A 21,390-nucleotide genomic window follows, 5' to 3' on the forward strand; every position below is an offset into this window, starting at 1 on the left:
GGTCCCCTAAAATGGGACTATGTACAAAAGTGCTTTAACTTCTAAATGGTTCACCCGATAGGGATGAAAATACCCTCAAATTATTATCATTGCTGGAGTACAGAGCCAAAACAACAAAATATGTGTCACTGTCCCAATACTTTGTCACTGTATATGCTTCCATAACTATTGGAAGCATGCTGATATAATACAATGAATCAGAGCTGTATTGATAGAGAATACTGAGGTACTGTGTTAATAATATAATCAGTGCCAAGTCTCCATGCAGTCCAGGAATAGATATGAATGCATACTGTATTTCAGTCATGTAAACTATGACCTACGCCTGTTTCGAGATGGAACCTCAGTCTTATGCATATAAAAATTTGTAAATCATTGAGCAGTGTTTCAAATCTATTTACATCACCAGGTAAAATATTGGGGTTCAAAACCATTCCATAAGTTTGCCACCAGAACTGAAAGTGTTGGATCGCTCACAACATGATTTCACTGTTTATCACCGTTTCATTCCGTTTGCTTATGTTTAAGAAACGTTTTTCAACAGAATACACCCCCGATCACACGCAAATACCTTTCACTTTCATAGCAGCCACATACAAACAGCATAATCCTTTTGATCGTTGTATAATTCCTTCTTGCATCTACACACTTTCCGCCACTCACCTTTTCCCTTTGCATGTGGACTTCAGTGCACAACATATCAGCTGTCTGTGACCAGGTGAAAAAACCTTTCCAAGCCAAACCTTCATATCATAACCTCTAACCGCTACACACAGTCTACATTGTTGTCACCATATTAGCTAAAGCCATAATCAACATAGCTAGTCGAACTAACGCTCAAGTAAACCCGCTACAATCATGCAGTACAGCAAGCAGTTTAGCAGTTACACCTGCGGGCCCCACTGGTAATAAATTAATCAAACCAAAAGCTTACCTTGACTTGGAAGAGTTCCAGTGTTGGATAGCCATAGCCAGCTAGCTAACATTGCATCCCTCTCTGTTTGAGCCAGGTGCTTGAGTAGGCTAAACTAGCTAGCTGCATTTGCTAGCTAAGTAAGTGAAAAATAAAGTACTATGAAATATAGCTAGCCAGCTTTTTCGCTCTTGCTTCTTCATTTTTGAAGAAATTAACATGTTAAACTCTTCAACTATAGTCGTTCTCTCTGTTTGAGTAAACTACTCACATTTTATGCACTGCAGTGCTAGCTAGCTGTAGCTTATGCTTACAGTACTAGATTCATTATCTGATCCTTTGATTGGCTGGACAACACGTCAGTTCGTGCTGTAAGAGCTCTGATAGGTTGGAGGAGGTCCTCTGGAAGTTGTCACAATTACTGTGTAAGTCTATGGAAGGGGGTGAGAACAACGAGGCTAGGTTCTGTATTGAAGTCAATGTACCCAGAGGAGGGAAACTAGCTGTCCTCCAGCTACATCATGGTGCTACCCTGTAGACCATCCTTGCAAAACAGTGAATTTTAATCAGTTATTTGGGTGATGTGAATATATTTAGTATAGTTTTATCTCAAAAATATTTCCAAAATTATGTTTCACCATTTTTTTCCCTGAAATTCACTGAGGAGGATGTTCCTCCCCTTCCTCCTCTGAGGAGCCTACACTGATTGAAACAAAGTGTGTACAGAGAATCCGTCAGTAGTTTCAGCAGAGAACGTTTCAGTTACATACAGTATGTCAGTAGTGGTACTTAGACAGGATTACATACTATGTACAGCACATTGAGACAATATCAAAGCTGTAGCTCACCCCAATTGTACTCCTTGTGAACCACCTCCTCCTACAGCACCTTCTACAACACTTTCTTCTGTGGGCCGCAAAGCAAACAACACAATCAATTAAAACTGTACTTGATCGTATACATCTCCTCACGCAGAGCGTGAGACACAGAGAGAGAGATAAAGAGATGAAGAGATAAAGAGACACTGTTTCCTGCAGTGGAGGTCATCACAGCTGGGGTTGGCCTTCATGGCCATAGCAGGGAAGAAGTCCTGCATAGTGTGGTCGCCCAGATCCAAACTAATGCCATTCAGATCTTACTTGATCCCTGAGCTGATGCCGACTCTAGTAGACTAGGCCATACATGTCTGCCAGGGTCTGTGACACTAACCACACAAGCCACCAAATCTTGTGTCGTGAGTGAGTTTACAGACATTTATTTAGATTAAACAGAAAACAACTGCTTATCGAGTAAGTGTGTGTTGTAACATGTTGCAAAGCAGGCGGTCTCCCTCATGAAAAAGTACTACTGATCACTACCACACAAGATCTAATCCAAACCTACTACCTACTACTTGACTGCTATTGAGATGTGTAGTAAACCAGTAGTGATTTATGTAGTGATTTAAGTAGTAATTTGTGATACATTGGGACGTTTCACTACTGGTGAACACTAGAAACTGTCTTTCCTACTCAAATCATTCTTTCTTAATGACTACTGTGTTAACTACTGAGTGTTTGGGTATCTACTACGTAAAACCTCCACATTCCTGCACAATTCCTCCATGTTCATCAAAAAATAAATAAGCGTATACAAACTTAAATGCATTTTTTTTTTTTACATTAATTACATTCATTAATTAAACCTTTAATCCAGTTGAGGCCTTGTCCTCATTCAGCGTTGACTTAAATATCTTCATATCCTCTTTTGTTGTTTGAGACCCATTTCTCCACCACGTAACCTTGAAGAAAATAAAGACAAGCACAAGAGACAACCAATTATAACTTAAGCCATTACCAATCATCTGAGAGGTACAGAAGACAAGGCAGAAAAATATTTGATAAACAACGTTTATCTTACTAACAATGGTCTCCAGTCTTATGTTGAGGGCGGTATTGAAGCCATGGGACATTTTGTTTTTGCAACGTGACCCAAATGAACTCCCTTCCAGTGCATGCCTTATAATATTGGCTGAAATAGTACTCACACATGACTATTTAATATTTCTAAACAATTTCTTTATCCATACAAAGTGTACTGCTATGGGATCCCCCTATGGCTCCTAACTATGCTCATTTGTATGTGGGTTACATGGAGAAACAGTCCATTCTCAATCCTCTCAAAAAAAAAATTGTTTTACCTAACATTATTATTTTCAAACGGTATATTGATGATATTTTTGTTTTAATGGAGGGGTGATGCAAACCAGCTCCAGGCGTTCCATGCTTTCACTAACTCTTGTTCTGAGCACCTGAGGTTTACTATGTAATCTGACACACATCAAATCAGTTTCCTTGATCTTCTGATTTTGTGTGAGGATAATGTTCTATACACGGATCTTTACAGGAAACCTACTGATCCTAACAGTTTTTTGAAGGCTGATAGCTGTCACCTGCTTCCCTTGAAAAACTGTTTGTCCTATGTCCAATTCTGTCGAATCAAAATAATCTGCAAAAAACGATCAGATTTCGACAGAAATATTGGTGAGGTGCAAAGAAAATTCAAGGAGAGGGGGTACAAAAATGGTCAGACCGATACTGCCATTGAGAAAATCCCAAACAAATTGAGACATGATCTTGCAAAAATAAGCATTCTTGCTCTCTCACGACGCTCTATTCAAAGTGCTCTGAACAAATGAAGGGAATCGTTCACAAACATTGGCACATTCTAAGATCTGATAACAGTATCGGCAATGTGTCTCAACGTATCATTTCGTTGTACTCCCTGACGAAGGCCATGCAGCCAAAATGCGTCTGAATTTTAAAACGTTGTTTCCATTGAACATGCCATACAAATAAACACATTTTAATTAATTATATGAAGAGTGCCTTGGTCCTCCTTTCTTTTTGAGGTCTCAACGTGGACTTTGATCTGAAGCCATTCATATGATTGTTGTGATTTTGCTATCCATTGTAAATGTTTGTTGGCCCATTTAGCTCAATTGTATCTATGATCGGATGATATTCATTCATGCTTTTTATATGTTTCATTTACATTTGTAAATCAACCAATGAAATCAAGCCAAACCTGGACATGATTACAGACACGTGTGTGTCCTTTGACACTATATAAACGAGTGACCCGCAGTGTTTGTCATTATACCCCGAGGAAGTCTGTTGAAACGTTATAAAATGATTGGATCTGAGCTCCTAGAGTGTGAGGCTCTCCTTTTCTTTTTCAGGGTCTCCTTGGCAACAGGTCAAAAGAGGTAAGAAGAATGGGTAAGTATACTAATATGAAAATACTGCACGTTTGCATGATGAAAACAGAGGCTACATAAGTTACATCAACGGCTAAACAATGACTTGAAACGTAAAGCAAAGTTAAACTTCCAGATGGTGCCAGTTTAAGGGCTGTGAAAGACCGGACGATGAAGGATGGAAGATGATTATATTCAGGATGGTCAAACAGTAGTTAACTAACAAAAACCAACTACTTCCTCATTTGTCTTTCTTCTGTGGTCACAAGTACAGGAAGTGCAGCCACAAGCTGCAAAACTCTACTGATCACTACTGAAGAGCCGGGCTGCATTCCGAAACACTTAAAAGACACACCCTTTCCCCTCAGCCCTCAAATTAAGTGGACACTTCTGACACTTGCAGGGCAAGGGGTGGGAGAAGAATGAATGAATTTTAAATGGACTGCTCTTGCCTGGATTTTTGTCACTCGTTCATCCCACGGTTGTGTTTTCAGTCCTCATGGAACTGTTGTGTGTGCCTTATATGCGCTACAGTCAATTATGATTCCATTTCATATCTTGGCTAGAAGACAACACATCCGCAGACATTGAATGTTAGCCATCCTACTATATCAGGTAAATCAAAAATTACAATGTATAAGTGTGATGTCAGGGAAAGTTATGTGCACAAGTTAGCGTTTCCCAAACCCAACCAAACAAAAACATCATTACTTTTATGATACGTGTTTGAGCCGTCATGTGCATTAGTAGAACCATTTTTAACTTATTTACATTCATTTTTACTTACACTTATATGTTGACTTCTCCATATTAATGTTAGTTTTAAGTTTTGTCTGACTTTTCTTAGCGGATGTACAATCATCGCAAATTTAATTATGGGGCGTTTCAGGCCCGGAGTGAACATAATTGTTCACTCGCAAACTCGATCAAAAACAAGGGCTGAGGTGCTTATGTTGCCAACTTCCCTTGCTTGGCTAATCATTTGGACCAACGACAGAGATGGCCGCGGGGATTCCCCCAAGGGCATAAGGCGAGAGGGTAAGTGGAGGAGGGTGTGTCTTTTATGAGTTTGAAACGCAGCCCTGGTGTAGTCTGCAAGTACTTTTTTGACAACTTATTCACTATACAAACAAGTAGTAAAATCTCTACCTGATTTCTACTGATAAGCCTGTATAGTAAAGCTGAAATGTTTTGACTACTTATTTACTACCAACATCAAGTAGTACAAAATCTCTACCTGATTACTCTTAGAAAAAGGGGTTCAGAAAGACTGTCCCCATAGAAGAACCCTTTTTGGTTCCATGTAGAAACCATCTGTGGAAAGGAACCCAAATGGGTTCTACCTGGACCCAAAAAGGGTTCCTAAATAGGGTTCTCCTATGGGGACAGCCGAAGAACCCTTTTAGGTTCTACATGGCACCTTTTTTCCCAAGCGTGTACTGTAAACACTACTGTTTTCCTACTGAAAACTACAAAACTCTACTTGTCTATCTTTAGTAGTGCATAAACTACACATTCACAACATCATTTCTACAGCTCTCTACATAGTCACCACTGCACGAATAGGTTTTGTGCAGTAATTCAGTAGTATTTTTTCATGAGGGTCTCCCTCGGTATGATGAGCTGGATGTGTCCAGACATGGCGTCCTCACTGACACCTGACTCCATCCAGATATGTCCCAGCTCGTTACACATCTAGGAGCAAAAATACGACCCAACATACGTCCTCTGATCTTCACTAACTCAATAATGTATGTTTTAAAGCCAAGAAATAATGAAATGTTAGTAGTAAAGTCAGAGTTTATGTGGAGGAATGTGGAGTACTGACTGTGTTGATGACCAGTACTGACAGTTCTGCTCTTAGAACAGCAGAAGACCCAGGTGACTCCAACTGCTCTAGGATTGGACCCTTTTTTTCAATTTTCGCCTAAAATGACATACCCAAATGTCTGTAGCTCAGGACCTGAAGCAAGGATATGCATATTCTTGATACCATTTGAAAGGAAACACTTTGAAGTTTGTGGAAATGTGAAAGGAATGTAGGAGAATATAACACATTCGATCTGGTAAAAGATAACACAAAGATCAAAACGTGTTTTCTTATTTACATTTTTTTTATATTTGAAATGCAAGAGAAAGGCCATCATAACACTTAGGACTCAAAAATTTTGTATCAAGTCTGCCCAAATGTGCCTAATTGGCCAATTAATACATTTTGAAGTACATAACTGTCCACTCTCCCCAAACAATAGCTGGTATTCGTTCACTGTAAAAGCTACTGTAAAGTGGACAGTGCAGTTAGATTAACAAGAATTGAAGCTTTCTGCCCATATAAGATATGTCTATGTCCTGGGAAATGTTCTTGTTACTTACAACGTCATGCTAATCACATTAGCACACGTTAGCTCAACCGTCCCAGCAGTATCTAGTTGACAAAGTTCTGTTCTAAGAGCAGCAGCGCTGATAGTTTAACTGAGCTGCTTCTAGAACAGCAACATCAGGATAGCACCGTACAGTTCTGCTCTTGGAGCAACAAAATATAGGTATAGTTGAGCAGCAGTGCTGCTAGTTTACCTGAGCTGCTCCTACTAGAACAGCAACATACAGTGCATTTGGAAAGTATTCAGACCCCTTGACTTTTTCCACATTTTGTTACATTACAGCCTTATTCTAAAATTGATTAAATAATTTCCCCCCCCCCCTCATTAATCTACACACAAAACCCAATAATTACAAAGCGAAAACAAGTTTTTAATTTTGTATTGCAAATGTATATTAAAAAAAACAACATATTTACATATTCAGACCTTTTGCTATGAGACATTGAGCTCAGGCGCATCCTGTTTCAATTGATCATCCTTGGGATGTTTCTACAACTTGATTGGAGTCCACCCTGTGATAAGTGGAGAAAGGGTACCAAAAAGCACTTCTTGGGAAGGGTACCAAAAAATGTCTGCAACATTGAAGGTCCCCAAGAACACAGTGGCCTCCATCATTCTTAAATGGAAGGGGTTTGGAACCACCAAGACTTTTCCTAGAGCTTCTCCCTCGATTGCCAAACTGAGCAATCGAGGGAGAAGGGCCTTGGTCAGGGTGGTGACTAAGAACCCGATGGTCACTCTGACAGAGCCTCAGAGTTCCTCTGTGGAGATGGGAGAAGCTTCCAGAAGGACAGATATTCAGAGCCCGGACTTGAACCCGATCGAACATCTCTGGAGAGACCTGAAAATAGCTGTAGCATCATACCTAAGAAGACTCGAGGCTGTAATCGCTGACAAAGGTGCTTCAACAAAGTACTTAGTAAAGGGAATGAATACTTATGTAAATGTGATGTTTTATTTTTAATACATTTCCCAACATTTAAAAAAAACTATTTTTGCTTTGTCATTATGGGATACTGTGTGTAGATTGATAAGGGGGAAAAACTATTTAATCAATTTTAGAATAAGGCTTTAACGTAACAAAATGTAGAAAAAAGTCAAGGGGTTTGAACACTTTCTGAATGCACTGTATTTAGCTGGCTAGTTAGCTGGCTGTAGGCTTAAATTGTTTTCTAGCAAGCTAGTTTAGTAAACTAAGGCTAAAACTGTTGAGCTAGCTAACATCACTTAGAAAATAAGATTTTAACTAACTAACTTTAGCTTTCTTGCTGCTTGCTCCTGCAGAACGTTCTTCTTCCTCTTCTTCCCTCCCCCTTTTCCCTCAAATGTTTTCGAATCCCGTCATGTGACAAGTCTATTCCAGTCTGCTCTCAGTTTGGTATTCCCGCCTCCTCTCCCTTTTCATTGGTTGCCTGACGCAACCAATCATAATCCTTTCTGCTCCTAGACTATGTTTGAGTAAGTTAAACTCCCATGAGTTTACGTAACAGGCTAGGTCTATTGTATCAGCCAATGTTAGTAAAATGCTTTGTGTTAAGAATTCATTGAGGAATTAGATTTACTCTGCTGTGCAAAGAGTTGCCTCTTTTGATTCTGGAGTTCATGGTGAGTCATCGTTATACTGGTAAGCAGCTCCAGAAGTGTTGGGCTGTATCAAGTAGGGACGTGAGGCTCCTTTTTATACAACAATATGTAGGACAGTCAAATAGACCTGCAAAAATGAGATGCTTCACCTCATCAAATATGAACAGGATGCTATTATACCACAACAAAGTGCTTAGACCATAACAAAAACAGACCTTTACTTAATTGTTCCAGTGACGGTCAGTGCCGTTTAAGATTATGGAGCCCGTTTTTTTTAATGAGCATGTCCTTATTTCTATTACAGCATCTTGGATGACTGTCATTCATCTTCCATTCACATAGCTCAATGTAACATCGATAGGTTTAGGCTACTACATGATACTGTCACGCCCTGACCATAGAGAGCCCTTGGATTCTCTATAGTGGTTTAGGTCAGGGAGTGACTAGGGGGGTGTTCTAGAATGTGTATTTCTATGTTGGTGGTTTTGTATGGCTCCCAACTTTAGGCAGCTGGTAATCGTTGCCTCTAATTGGGGATCATATTTAGGGATATTGTTTGTTAGTTTGGGCACTATGGATTCACAATCTTTAAGATTTGTTTCTAGTTTTACTTTGTATTAAAAAGATGTTGAACTCAATGCATGTTGCGCCTTGGTCTGTTCATTTTGAAGAACGTGACAGATACAAACATTTTTCCTAGCTGCTCAAGGGTGTAATCGTTCATCAAACAGTTGCAAACAAGAGTTTCTATTAAACAAATTATGGTAGGTTTATCCCGGTTTCGTTCCATGTGCTTCTGTTTAAGAAACGTTTTTCAACAGAATCGGTGAAGAATTCACCCCTGATCACCCGCACACAGTTTTCTTTAATAGCAGCCACATACAAACATCATCACTTTGCTTGTTGTATAATTCCTTCTCACATCTACAAACTCTCCTACTCTCACCTTTTCTCTTCAATGGTGGACTTTAGTGTTTGTGACCAAGCCAAACCTTTCCAAGCCACACCTACCATAACCACTTACCATGGCCGCAGAAAAATGTTTTGGGGTGGTGGTGCTGAATTTCTCCCTGTTATACTAGTATTTTGCTCTGCTCCACTCATACAGGAATTGTAAAGGCCTAGTGCATTATATATATATATATATATATATATATATATATATATTACAGTTGAAGTCGGAAGTTTACATACACCTTCGCCAAATACATTTAAATTCAGTTTTTCACAATTCCTGAAATGTAATCCTAGTAAAAATGTCCTGTCTTAGGTCAGTTAGGATCACCACTTTATCTTTATTGAAATGTCAGAATAATAGTAGAGTGATTTATTTCAGCTTTTATATCTTTCATCACATTCCCAGTGGTTCAGAAGTTTACATACACTCAATTAGTAATTGGTAGCATTGCCTTTAAATTGTTTAACTTGGGTCAAACATTTCGGGTAGCCTTCCACAAGCTTCCCACAATAAGTTGGGTGAATTTTGGCCCATTCCTCCTGACAGAGCTGGTGTAACTGAGTCAGGTTTGTAGGCCTCCTTGCTCGCAAACACACTTTATCAGTTCTGACCACAAATTTTCTATGGGATTGAGGTCAGGGCTTTGTGATGGCCACTCCAATACCTTGACCTTGTTGTCCTTAAGCCATTTTGCCACAACTTTGGAAGTATGCTTGGGGTCATTGTCCATTTGGAAGACCCATTTGCGACCAAGCTTTAACTTCCTGACTGATGTCTTGAGATGTTGCTTCAATATATCCACATAATATACCTCCCTCATGAGTCCATCTAGTTTGTGAAGTGCACCAGTCCCTCCTGCAGAAAAGCACCCCCACAACATAATGCTAGCACCCACATGCTTCACGGTTGGGATGGTGTTCTTTGGCTTGCAAGCCCCCCTTTTTCCTCCAAACATAACAATGGTCATTATGGCCAAACAGTTCTATTTTTGTTTCATCAGACCAGAGGACATTTCTCCAAAAAGTACGATCGTTGTCCCCATGTGCAGTTGCAAACCATAGTCTGGCTTTTTTTATGGCGTTTTTGGAGCAGTGGCTTCTTCCTTGCTGAGTGGCCTTTCAGGTTATGTCGATTTTATAGATACTAACAGAAATAGTATTCCTCTCCATTTGAGCCGGGTGTTTGAGTAGGCTAAGTAAGTAAAAAAAAAAATACAACTAAATATGTATCTCTCTCTCTCTCTCCTGCTTCCCCTTAAATTTGAAGAAATTAATAAGTTCAAAACAGTTCAACTATTGTCTTTGAGTCAACTACTCACCACATTTTATGAACTGCAGTGCTGGCTATCTGTAGCTTATGCTTTCAGCACTAGATTCATTCTCTGATCTTTTGATTGGGTGGACAGCATGTCAGTTCATTCAGCAAGAGCTCTGGTAGGTTGGAAGAAGTCCTCTAGAATTAGTCATAATTACTGTGTGAGTGTATGGAAGGTGGTGAGAACCATGAGCCTCCTAGGTTCTGTACTGAAGTCGATGTTCCCAGAGGAGGGTGAAAAATGCTGTCCACCATTGTGCTACCCCAGTGAGTGTTGTTGAGGCTACTGCAGACCTTCAATGCAAAACAGTGTGTTGTAATCAGTTATTTGGTGATGTGAATGTATTTAGTATAGTTTTTAAATATGTTTCAGTATTTTTATGAAATTCACTAAGTAGGATGGTCCTTCCCTTCCTCCTCTGACGAGTCTCCACTGGTGTTTTGTCATTGTATTTGCAGGATGACGGCGACTTTTCCTCAATACTAGTTTGAGTTATAGGAGAATATTAAAACATGGCCAGTAGAAAACCAATATAAAATATATTGAGATCCTCCTCTTCAGCTTTTAAGTGAACATTTGTATCTTTATACAGACTTGATTTCATTAATTCATGGTACAAACCCTCCCCACTTCACCTTTCTATTGTATCTCTGCAAGTAGAAACAACTGTAGATCTGGGTGTGGCTTTGCTGTTCACATGATCAACCTGAATGCTCTTGCATTCAAGAGCAGGGTGTGTCCTTGTGACTGACTGACGGACTGATGATCGCAAGACAAGTAAGGTGTTAACTTGCATAAAAATCACTTTTTCTATGTGACATACATGCGCCTAGGGCTGTATTAGCTCGTGAGTCATGACTGCAGTGAAATTCTATGTTACTGCTGAGTCACGGTAATGTCCTCTTATGCAATCTGGACATGTGTTAGTAGCACCCAACTCGCTAATGATCATCGGGTGGCTAATGGCCTTTTACTCAGAGCTGTATTGTCCCTCTAACCACTCTGACATCAATGCAAATGCAATCAAAAATCAAACACTTATCAAAACAGTATGTGCTTTTAAAACTGGCCTCACTGTGATTGAGCAATATGAAGAAAGAATTTCGACAACAGGTTGAAACTGAGTGGAAAACATGGTCGTTGTGCATGTTGTTTCAAAGTCTATTAAAATGAAATGGACAGTGCTTTCTAAGGTGATTCATTCAAAAAAATCCATATGCATATTAGAGCTTTAGCATATGCGTAGGCCTATATGGGTCCTAGCCCCGAAGAAATACCTGAATTAAAATAATGGTTGTGCTATAATACTATACAATAGCCTACCACATATTACACGAGCCAGAAAAACATTTAAAAAATACTAATTTAAGATATCTTTGGTACATAATTGGTCTTGCCAATTCAGAGTTAGCCTACAATTATAGTGCATTTGTATTTGATTTTGAATAGCCTAGTAATGGGGCATTTAAAAAAAAAAAAAAAAAATCATAAATAATTGTCTGACCCATTACTTTTAGCTATCTCCCCACCGTGCATTTCCATCTCCTCCCTGCTCTCCTTCATTCCTTTCACCAGCACGCAGAGAGTTGAATTAAACAAGTTTCGCTGTGAAAACATGTCACTATCGATGTTCCCGAACCGATTTCACTTCGTTTCCCAAATTAAGCAACCGTGTAGGAGAGCCTATGGCATACAGAGTTTGAGAAGAATATCACCTGCTGCATGGCAAAATAACTGGAGTAGCCTACTCAACATGAGTGAAAGGAACCGGTGGGAAAGTAGCCTCCATTCCCTATTTGATTGTATATAGACGACATGCCTTTTTTCTCTTGTTCCTGTTCCTGCCTATTTGATGATGGGCCATTCTAAATCAGATTAAATTATGAATAGTCTGATGCATGAAAATAGTATCACTTGATGAGAGACCAGCGTGTGCAGCCTGAGGCAAGGAACAGAGTGCAGCCCATACATCTTTTGATTTCTAAGACATTCTATGTTTGTATCATTCACAATGAAAGTTGCCAAATAACTCTAAATCTGGCATATAGGACCTGGTTCAAATGATCATGCTCAACATAGACACTTCATATGCGCACTCTGACTCCGGAATGGGAAAAATATATTTTATATTTTATTCAGCTAAATTATATTCTTCTTACTAAAGTCATATAATGTAAAATAATGGCATGGGACTTATTACTGGCAAGCCAGTTAAGAACAAATTCTTATTTACAATGACGGCCTACACGGGTCAAACCTGGACAACGCTGGGCCAATTGTGCGCCGCCCTGTGGGAATCCCAATCACGGCCGGGTTGTGATACAGCCTGGATTCAAACCAGGGTGTCTGTAGTGACGCCTCTAGTACTGGGATGCAGTGCCTTAGACTGCTGCGCCACTCGGGAGCATAAGGATTATAAGGATATCTTGTCTGCTAAATGAACAAGCCTACAGCCTATAGCATGGCACATAGCCAGAGAACATATAGTAGGCCAACTCATATTCTGTTCTTCTGAAATACATTTTCTTCATATATTGTTTCTGCCTAAAATAAATAATGGATTTATAGTGTGGTGTGTGTATATTCAATTGATTTACTAAACATTTTTTAAAATGTAGATGTTACAAAAGCGCACATCAGCAGCTTGTATGTGTGGAGGCCTGGAGATGCTAAAAGGGTTTATGTTAATGAATGGTTAATTACCGTGAGATTGGCTGTCTTTTGCAGGACAATAACCGGCTGACAAAATGTCATGACGGCCACAGCCCTACATACAACTACAGTATGTCTATAACCTGGTAATCTATTTCAATGTTAATGATTAACTTGCATTCACTTTCTCCCCTGGCTTATAGGAGTTCAAGCATGACTGTCTTAGCTTCACTGTCTCTGTCATAAACAACATCCCACCTGTCATTATACAAACAGAAAGACACATGGAAGTCAATGTTCAACCATATAAATAGTCCTGTCGGTGTTCCAGCAGTGGTGCATTCTAATAAAGAATGGGGTTTATTAATGTGCCACGAAAGCAAACAATGATTGTGGGAAGATCTGTGTGTTCTATATTTGTTTGAGTCTATGTTTTGTACTCTGCAGCACGTTGATCTGAAACCCTTCTGCCAAGCTTTATTGTACTTTTATCTGACAGACTAAGGGCTCTATTCAATCTGTATTGCTGAAGCGTTACAGACTGAGCAATAAGAAGGTCATTTCAGATTGAGCCGACATGTGCAGCGTTTACCGTGAATGCCGGAACATTGCCTTTCAATTTCAAGCACGCTGTAACACTGAACTTCCTCAATACAGATTGAATAGAGCTCTAACTCCCTCCTTGTTGATTTTCATTTAGATTTGTATTCACATTCACAGTGCTATCTAGTTCTGTTTGCACACAACAGCATGTGATGCGTAATTCCATTGCATCCAGATTTATTTTGCTTTCATTAACTGCTGGCGTGTGATACCATGTGCAAAATGATGAGGTACTGTAAGCCACACCATAATTAAAACGATTGAAATACTAAATAACTGTCAATAGTACTGTTGTGTGTAATCAAATGCCCATTTATTACTTCAGAATGTGACTCATTGAATGAATGTGACTCATTGCTATAAAAGCTGTAACATAACCCTGAATGCAGTAACTGGTAGTAATCCCTTTGACAGTACTTTAATGAATTTAAAATAAATAACTACAGACAGTACATAGAGGGTGAACCATTACAGCTGAACTATAATTTAGACTCGGAGCAAACATTGTTACTCTTTAAAAATGTGTATTCTGTTTGACCTACCGACAGTTGTAGATCAAAGGTGCCTCTATAGGCTTATAGTCAGAGTCCTTTCTGGGCCAGGTAGGGTGTGGCCAGGCAAGCCAATAGCTGTGGGGCATAAACAGAAACCGCAGAAACCAGTCCTGACCATGTACACATAATACAATGGAATAGAGCCATGGCTGTGGAACCGATGCTGGCAGTGAGTCATAGGATCTTTAAACTCTATAGTGCCCGAGGGGGTAGGGTGTGAGAGTTACAGAATGTGGGAGAGAAACCAGGTTTTAACTATACAATACAGCCCTGATGTCCCTCTTGACAGACTGAATAAAAGGTGTTTTCTACCAGGGTTATTCAACAGGAAGGAACAGGGCAGTTTAGTTTAGTTAGACAATACACAACATCAGTAGGCATTGTTTTGCCAGATATGACTGTGGGAGAAATGAGAACTTCATACAAGACTTGAAAAGTAGAGTGGTTGTAAATCACAGTCATGAATGAACATGCAGAACACAGGGTGCCCTCCGTAATTATTTGGACAGTGAAGCATTTTGTCTTCTTTTGGCTCTATACTCCATAAGTTTGGATTTTAAATCAAACAATGATTATGAGGTTAAAGTACAGACTGTCAGCTTTAATTTGATTGTATTTTCATCCATATTGGATTAACCATTTAGAGCTTGTAACTCTAAAAATGTGTTGGATGAATTTGCTTTTTGTTTTGTGTTTGAGATTATTTTGTGTCCAATAGAAATGAATGGTGAACAATGTATTGTGTCATTTTGGAGTCACAAATATATCATAACCCCCCACCAAAAATAAATGCTAATCTCTCCTGTTTTTGTAATGGTGAGAGGTTAGCATGTCTTGGAATATGATATTTGTTTGTCTGTAACTCTTTCACTCATCAATCAATCAATCAATAAATCAATCAATAAATCAAGCAAATTGATTTATATAGCCCCTTTTACATCAGCAGATGTCACAAAGTGCTTATACAGAAACTCAGCCTAAAACGCCAAACAGCAAGCAATGCAGATGTAGAAGCAAGGTGGCTAGGAAATTTGTAGGCCGTAATTGTAAATAAGAATTTGTTCTTAACTGACTTGCCTAGTCAAATAAATGTCAAATAGAATAAAGGAAACTCCCTAGGAAGAAACCTAGAGTGGATCCAAGCTCTGAGGGGTGACCAGTCCTCTTCCTGCTGTGCCGGGTGCAGATTATTAGAGGACATGGCCATTCATTAAGGCCAGATCGTTGTTCATAGATGATATTCATAGGGTCAAATAACAATCACAGGGGTTTTAGAATGTGGGTGCAACAGGTCAGAACCTCAGGAGTACCCATAGAGGGGGGGGGGGAGCAAGAGAGTAGTACATCCGGTGAACAGGTCAGGGTTCCAACTGTCCAGCAGCACAACTAGCTGGACTGGGCACAGCCAGGAGTCATCAGGCCAGGTAGTCCTGGGGCATGGTCTTACAGTAGGGCTCAGGCCCTCCAGGAGGGGAGGGAGAGAGAATTAGAGGGAACATATTTAAATTCACACAGGACACCAGATAAGACAGGATAATTTCACCAGATAGGTAGCCCCCCCCCCCCCCCCCCCCAGCACTATTGCAGCATAGATACTGGAGGCTGAGAAGGGGGAGTAGGTGCACACTGTGGCCCCAACCGACGATACCCCCGAATAGGGCCAACCAGGCATGATATAACCCCACCCACTTTGCCGAAGCACAGCCTCAACACCACTAGAGGGATATCAACAGACCACCAACTTACTAGCCTGAGACAAGTCTGAGTATTGTTCACAAAGAGCTCCTCCACCGGTACAAGCCCGAGGGAGCGCAAGACTGGACAGGAGGATCAAGTCCAGTGACTCAACCCACTCAAGTTGAGTATACTGTAGCACAGAAAAACCTGGCAGGATGTAACACGCCCCTCGACATGGAAGAGCACTAGTAAGACAGTGACTCAGCCCCCGTAATAGGGTCAGAGGCAGAGAATCCCAGAGACGGGAGCCGCCCAGGCAGAGACAGCAAGGGTGGTTTGTCATTCCATTGCCTTGCAGTTCACCATCGCACCACTTGGCCAGACTACACTCAATCAGAGGACCTACTGAAGAGATGAGTCTTCAGTAAAGACTTAAAGGTCAAGACCGAATCTGCATCTCTCACATGGATAGGCAGACAATTCCATTACATTTGAGCTCTATAGAAGAAAGCCCTGCCTCCAGAAACATGAGGCAATAAGGAGGCCTGCGTATTGTAACCGAAGCGTACGTATAGTTATATACGGCAGGACCAAATCGGAGAGATGGGTAGTAGCAAATCCATGTAATGCTTTGTAGGTCAGCAGTAACACCTTGAAATCAGCCCTAGCCTTAACAGGAAGCCAGTGTAAAGACGCTAACACTGGAGTAATATGATCACATTTTTTTGGTTCTAGTCAAGATTCTAGCAACTGTATTTAACACTAACTGAAGTTTATTTTGTGCTTTATCCAGGTAGCCGGAGAGTAGAGCATTGCAGTAACAGTGACAAAAGCATGGATTAGCTTTTCTGCAGAATTTCTGGACCAAACCTTTCTGATTTTTGCAATGTTACAAAGATGGAACAATGCTGCCCCTTAAATGTTTTTGTTTGTCAAAACCTCAGGAGTACCCATAGAGGGGGGGGGGGGGGGGGCAAGAGAGTAGTACATCCGGTGAACAGGTCAGGGTTCCAACTGTCCAGCAGCAGGGTCCAGAATAATACCGAGGTCGTTTAGTTTTATTTGAGGCGACTGTACAACAATCAAGATTCATTGTCAGATCAAAGAGCAGATCTCTTTGTTTCTTGGGACCTAGAACTAGCATCTCTATTTTGTCCGAGTTTAAAAGTACCACTTATGTCTGAAACACAGGCTTCCAGGGTAGGGAATTTTGGGGCTTCACCATGTTTCATCGAAATGTACAGCTGTGTGTTGTCCGCATAGCATTGAATGTGTTTCCGAATTACATCACCAAGAGGTAGAATATATAGTGAAAACAATAGTGGTCCTAAAACGGAACAAATGAGGGACACCAAAACGTACAATTGATTTGTCAGAGAACAAACCATCCACCGAGACAAAGTGATATCTTTCCAACAGATAGGATCTAAACCAGGCCAGAACTTGTCTGTGTAGACCAATTTAAAAGAACGTGGTGATTGATGGTGTCAAAAGTGGCACTGAAGTCAAGGAGCACGAGGACAGATGCAGAGCCTTTGTCTGACACCATTAAAAGATAATTTAGCACCTTCACGAGTGCAGCCTCGGTACTACGATGGGATCTAAAACCAGACTGGAGCGTTTTGTATACATTATCTGGCTTCAGTAAGGCAGTGAGTTGCTGCGTAACAGCTTTAGTTAGATTAACAAGAATTGAAGCTTTCTGCCCATATCAGATATGTCTATGTCCTTGGATTTTGTCTTGTTACTTACAACCTCATGCTAATCACATTAGCCTACGTTAGCTCAACCGTCCCGAGGGGGGGGACACCGATCACTTAGAGGTTAAAGTAATGATGGATTGTTATTTTGCTTATTTGATCTGTTCTTGCCAAAATATGGACTATGCCCTATTTGGTAAAAGACTATCTTCTGTATACCGCCCCTACCTTGTCACAACACAACTGAGTGGCACAAATGAACTTTTAACAAGGCACACCTGTTAATTGAAATGCATTCCAGGTGACTACCTCATGAAGCTGGTTGAGAGAATGCCAAGAAAGTGCAAAGCTGTCATCAAGGCAAAGGGTGGCTACTTTGAAGAATCTCAAATATAAAATATATTTTGATTTGTTTAACACTTTTTTTGGTTACTATATGATTCCATATGTGTTATTTCATAGTTTTGATGTCTTCACTATTATTCTACAACATAGAAAGTAGTAAAAATAAAGAAAAACCCTTGAATGAGTAGGTGTGTCCACACTTTTGACTGGTACTGTGTGTTAATTCAAAGGGGATGTTTGTTTACACAAATGAGGACTTTGTGTGTTTTAAAATAATCAGTTACAAAATGGGCATGGGTTGAGTTTCGGGTGAATCTAGTGATTGACAGCGGCTCTCTGTTGTGCTGTTGTGTTTGGCTCAGCTCCGTGTGACTAGGTTGTATGCAGCTACAAACAACCAGGAAGTATTAGGACTGGTAAAAGGGCGAGGCTAAAGGTGAGGAGTTATATTTCAGTTAACACACAAACAAACTATCGCATGCTACATTTATATGAAGAATCCAACAAAAATGTTACTAAAACCGTAGACTGCATGCCACTAGCTGAATATCAGTGTAAAGTGCATTATAGCAGGAAGAATGATAAAGCTATTGTTTTACTTTTAAAAAGGCGTGTGAAATGATGTTTGCCTTCTCTGTCAGTTTGAGTTCATATTGTTTTATGGGTGATTGCACAGTAGGCACATCCTGCAATCCAAACTGGGAGGTGGGTGTACACTATTGTTCTATTTAACCCTTATTCTACCAGGTAAATTGACTGAGAAGAGAACACATTGTTATTTATAGCAACAACCTGGGAATAGTTGCAGTGGAGAGGTGAGGAAAGAGTCGATTGGACAGCTGGGTTAATTAGATGGCCATCCAAGATTGGGAATTTAGCTAGGACACAATCTTAGTATATTAGATTGTGTGGTCAGTCATCTTTTTGGAGGGGAGAAGACAGGCAGAGGTCACTTTACATAGTTCATGCTTCATAAGTTTTCTCCTTGGGGTTACTGCATGTTCATTCCTGTCAAACGTGCACATTCTTTGCTAATTGCAAAGGAGGGACAGACATAAATCAATCTAAATTGATAGATGCTGAAGTGCATACATTGCAGTCATTGTCAGGGCATGAGAAAGACACTCCTGTCGTTTTATCTGGGTGTGGATCTCTCCTTTGAAGAGAAAAGCTGCAGGGCACACAGGAACAAAGTCTCACTCACTCACACTCACTCACTCACTTTCACTCTCTTGCAATTCAATTTAAGTGCTTTATTGGCAAGGGAAGCACATGTTTACATTGCCAAATCAAGTGAAATAAACAATACAAATCCCTCGCTCGCTCCCTCTCTCTTTCGCTGTTGCTCTCTCTTGCTCCCTCTCTCTCACACTCTTTTTGTCTCTCACATTCTCTCTCTCAATCTCACACTGAATCTCTCACATTCTCTCTCTCAATCTCACACTCTCTCTCACACGGTCTCACACACACCGTCTCTCTCACACTCCAACTCTCTCTTTCTCCTTCACAACGATAACATAGTAATGAGAGTATTTTGCACAATGCTATGTCATAGCATCTGTTATTCTAAGTGGTTGCACAACAATAGAACAATTGAGATGTATATACACATGATATCCAAATGTTTGGCTACTGCAAACCAGAGGCAAAATGTTTGACTACTGTGACCAGAGGCAAAAACCACTCCTTGCATTACTTTACTCATCTGAGTTCGACAGTAAGTAACGTGTGTGCACAAAAGAAAGTGGGGAACTAGTGGGATAAGAGTGGGACATGGCTATGCCATTTACCCGCCCCCCCTTCTCATTGGTCAGTAGCAGAACTAGGTTCAATAGGTTTCTATGGCTAAACCCGGAGTTGCGTTACAGACACACTGGTAATCTGTAAAGTACGTTGTGGAAAAGGCTGGAAGTTTTATCACGATGAGCAGAAATCACTCACGTGAGTGAGAGTGTGTGAGCGGGAGAATCAGGCAGATGACCTCAGCTAATTATTTTCTCACTCATTCATCTCACCCCAACTGCCATGTAACTAATACCAGCCGATATGACATACAGAGCACGTAGAAAGTCTACACGCCGCTTGCGCAATCGTCACATTATGCTGTCATAAAATGACATCTTAAAATGGATTCAATTGGATTTGATTCTACATAACCTACTCCACAAGTGAAAGAAAATGTATAGAACATTTGGTGTCTTCACACCCCAGGGCTAATACTTGGTGGAAGCACCTTTTGGCAGCTGTGAATAATATGATTCTACAAACTTCAGACAGCTCTTAGGGCAACGTTCATCCATTCTTTGGGGACTGAGACTGTAGCACTCAGGAATACCTTGTGGGAAGCCATTCTGGTGGATCTATGGCATAGAGAGATGTAGATTTGTCTTGCTGAAAAAAACACCTTTTTACCTGGGCTTTGCACCTTTTGATCTTGACCAAATCCCCAGACCCTGCCGGTGACAGGCATACCCCGTAAGAGGACTTTTCCATCACAATGTTTGAAAATACAGAGGGTTTCAACCTGTGTTTTGTTGTCAGGATGAAAATAGATAAAGGAGTGAAACCCAGGTAAAACCTGCCTCAGTCTTCTGAAAACCTAACCCTAGGATAGTTTTCTTTTTCAGCGGGACAATTGCAATTTTTCCTTCACTTTTAAAATTATGATCAGGCTGTGTATATCCATAGAGAAAAATATGAGTTAATACGTATTTCAGATGACATTATAAAGCAGCAAAATGTGAAGACTGTGCGAAGGGGTGTGTCGACTTTTACTAGGCACTGTAACTACAATGGTTACATTTTCATGTCAAAATCAAAGTCCATGTTGACTGAGAGCTAGCTAGCTATAGTGCTTTCAAACACCAATGTCACAGTATTGCATTCTACTGCAAATCATTAACATAACTTGCATTGGCATGAACAAATGTAAATCAACTTTTCCATGTACAAAATGTGAAATTATAACCTCTGGAGCATGACAAGAAAAATCTGCAGGAAATGTTCTGGTTCCAAGCAATAGCATGTTCTTGCATCTTGCCAAGGTGTACAAAACCTTCTTAAGAAGATTGTTTTTTTGTTGTTGAATTTTACCCCTTTTTCTCCCCAATTTCGTGGTATCCAATTGTTGTAGTAGCTACTATCTTGTCTCATTGCTACAATTCCCGTTCGGGCTCAGGAGAGACGAAGGTTGAATGTCATGCGTCCTCCGATACACAACCAACCAGCCATACTGCTTCTTAACACAGCGCTCATCCAACCCGGAAGCCAGCCGCACCAATGTGTCAGAGGCTACACCGTGCACCTGGCAACCTTGGCTAGCGCGCACTGCGCCCGGCCCGCCACAGGAGTCGCTGGTGCGCGATGAGACAAGGACACCCCTACCGACCAATCCCTCCCTAACCCGGACGACGCTAGGCCAATTGTGCGTCGCCCCACAGACCTCCCGGTCGCGTCCAGTTACGACAGAG

This window comes from Oncorhynchus clarkii, chromosome 13, assembly GCF_045791955.1.
Source record: "Oncorhynchus clarkii lewisi isolate Uvic-CL-2024 chromosome 13, UVic_Ocla_1.0, whole genome shotgun sequence".
Lineage (NCBI taxonomy): Eukaryota > Metazoa > Chordata > Actinopteri > Salmoniformes > Salmonidae > Oncorhynchus > Oncorhynchus clarkii.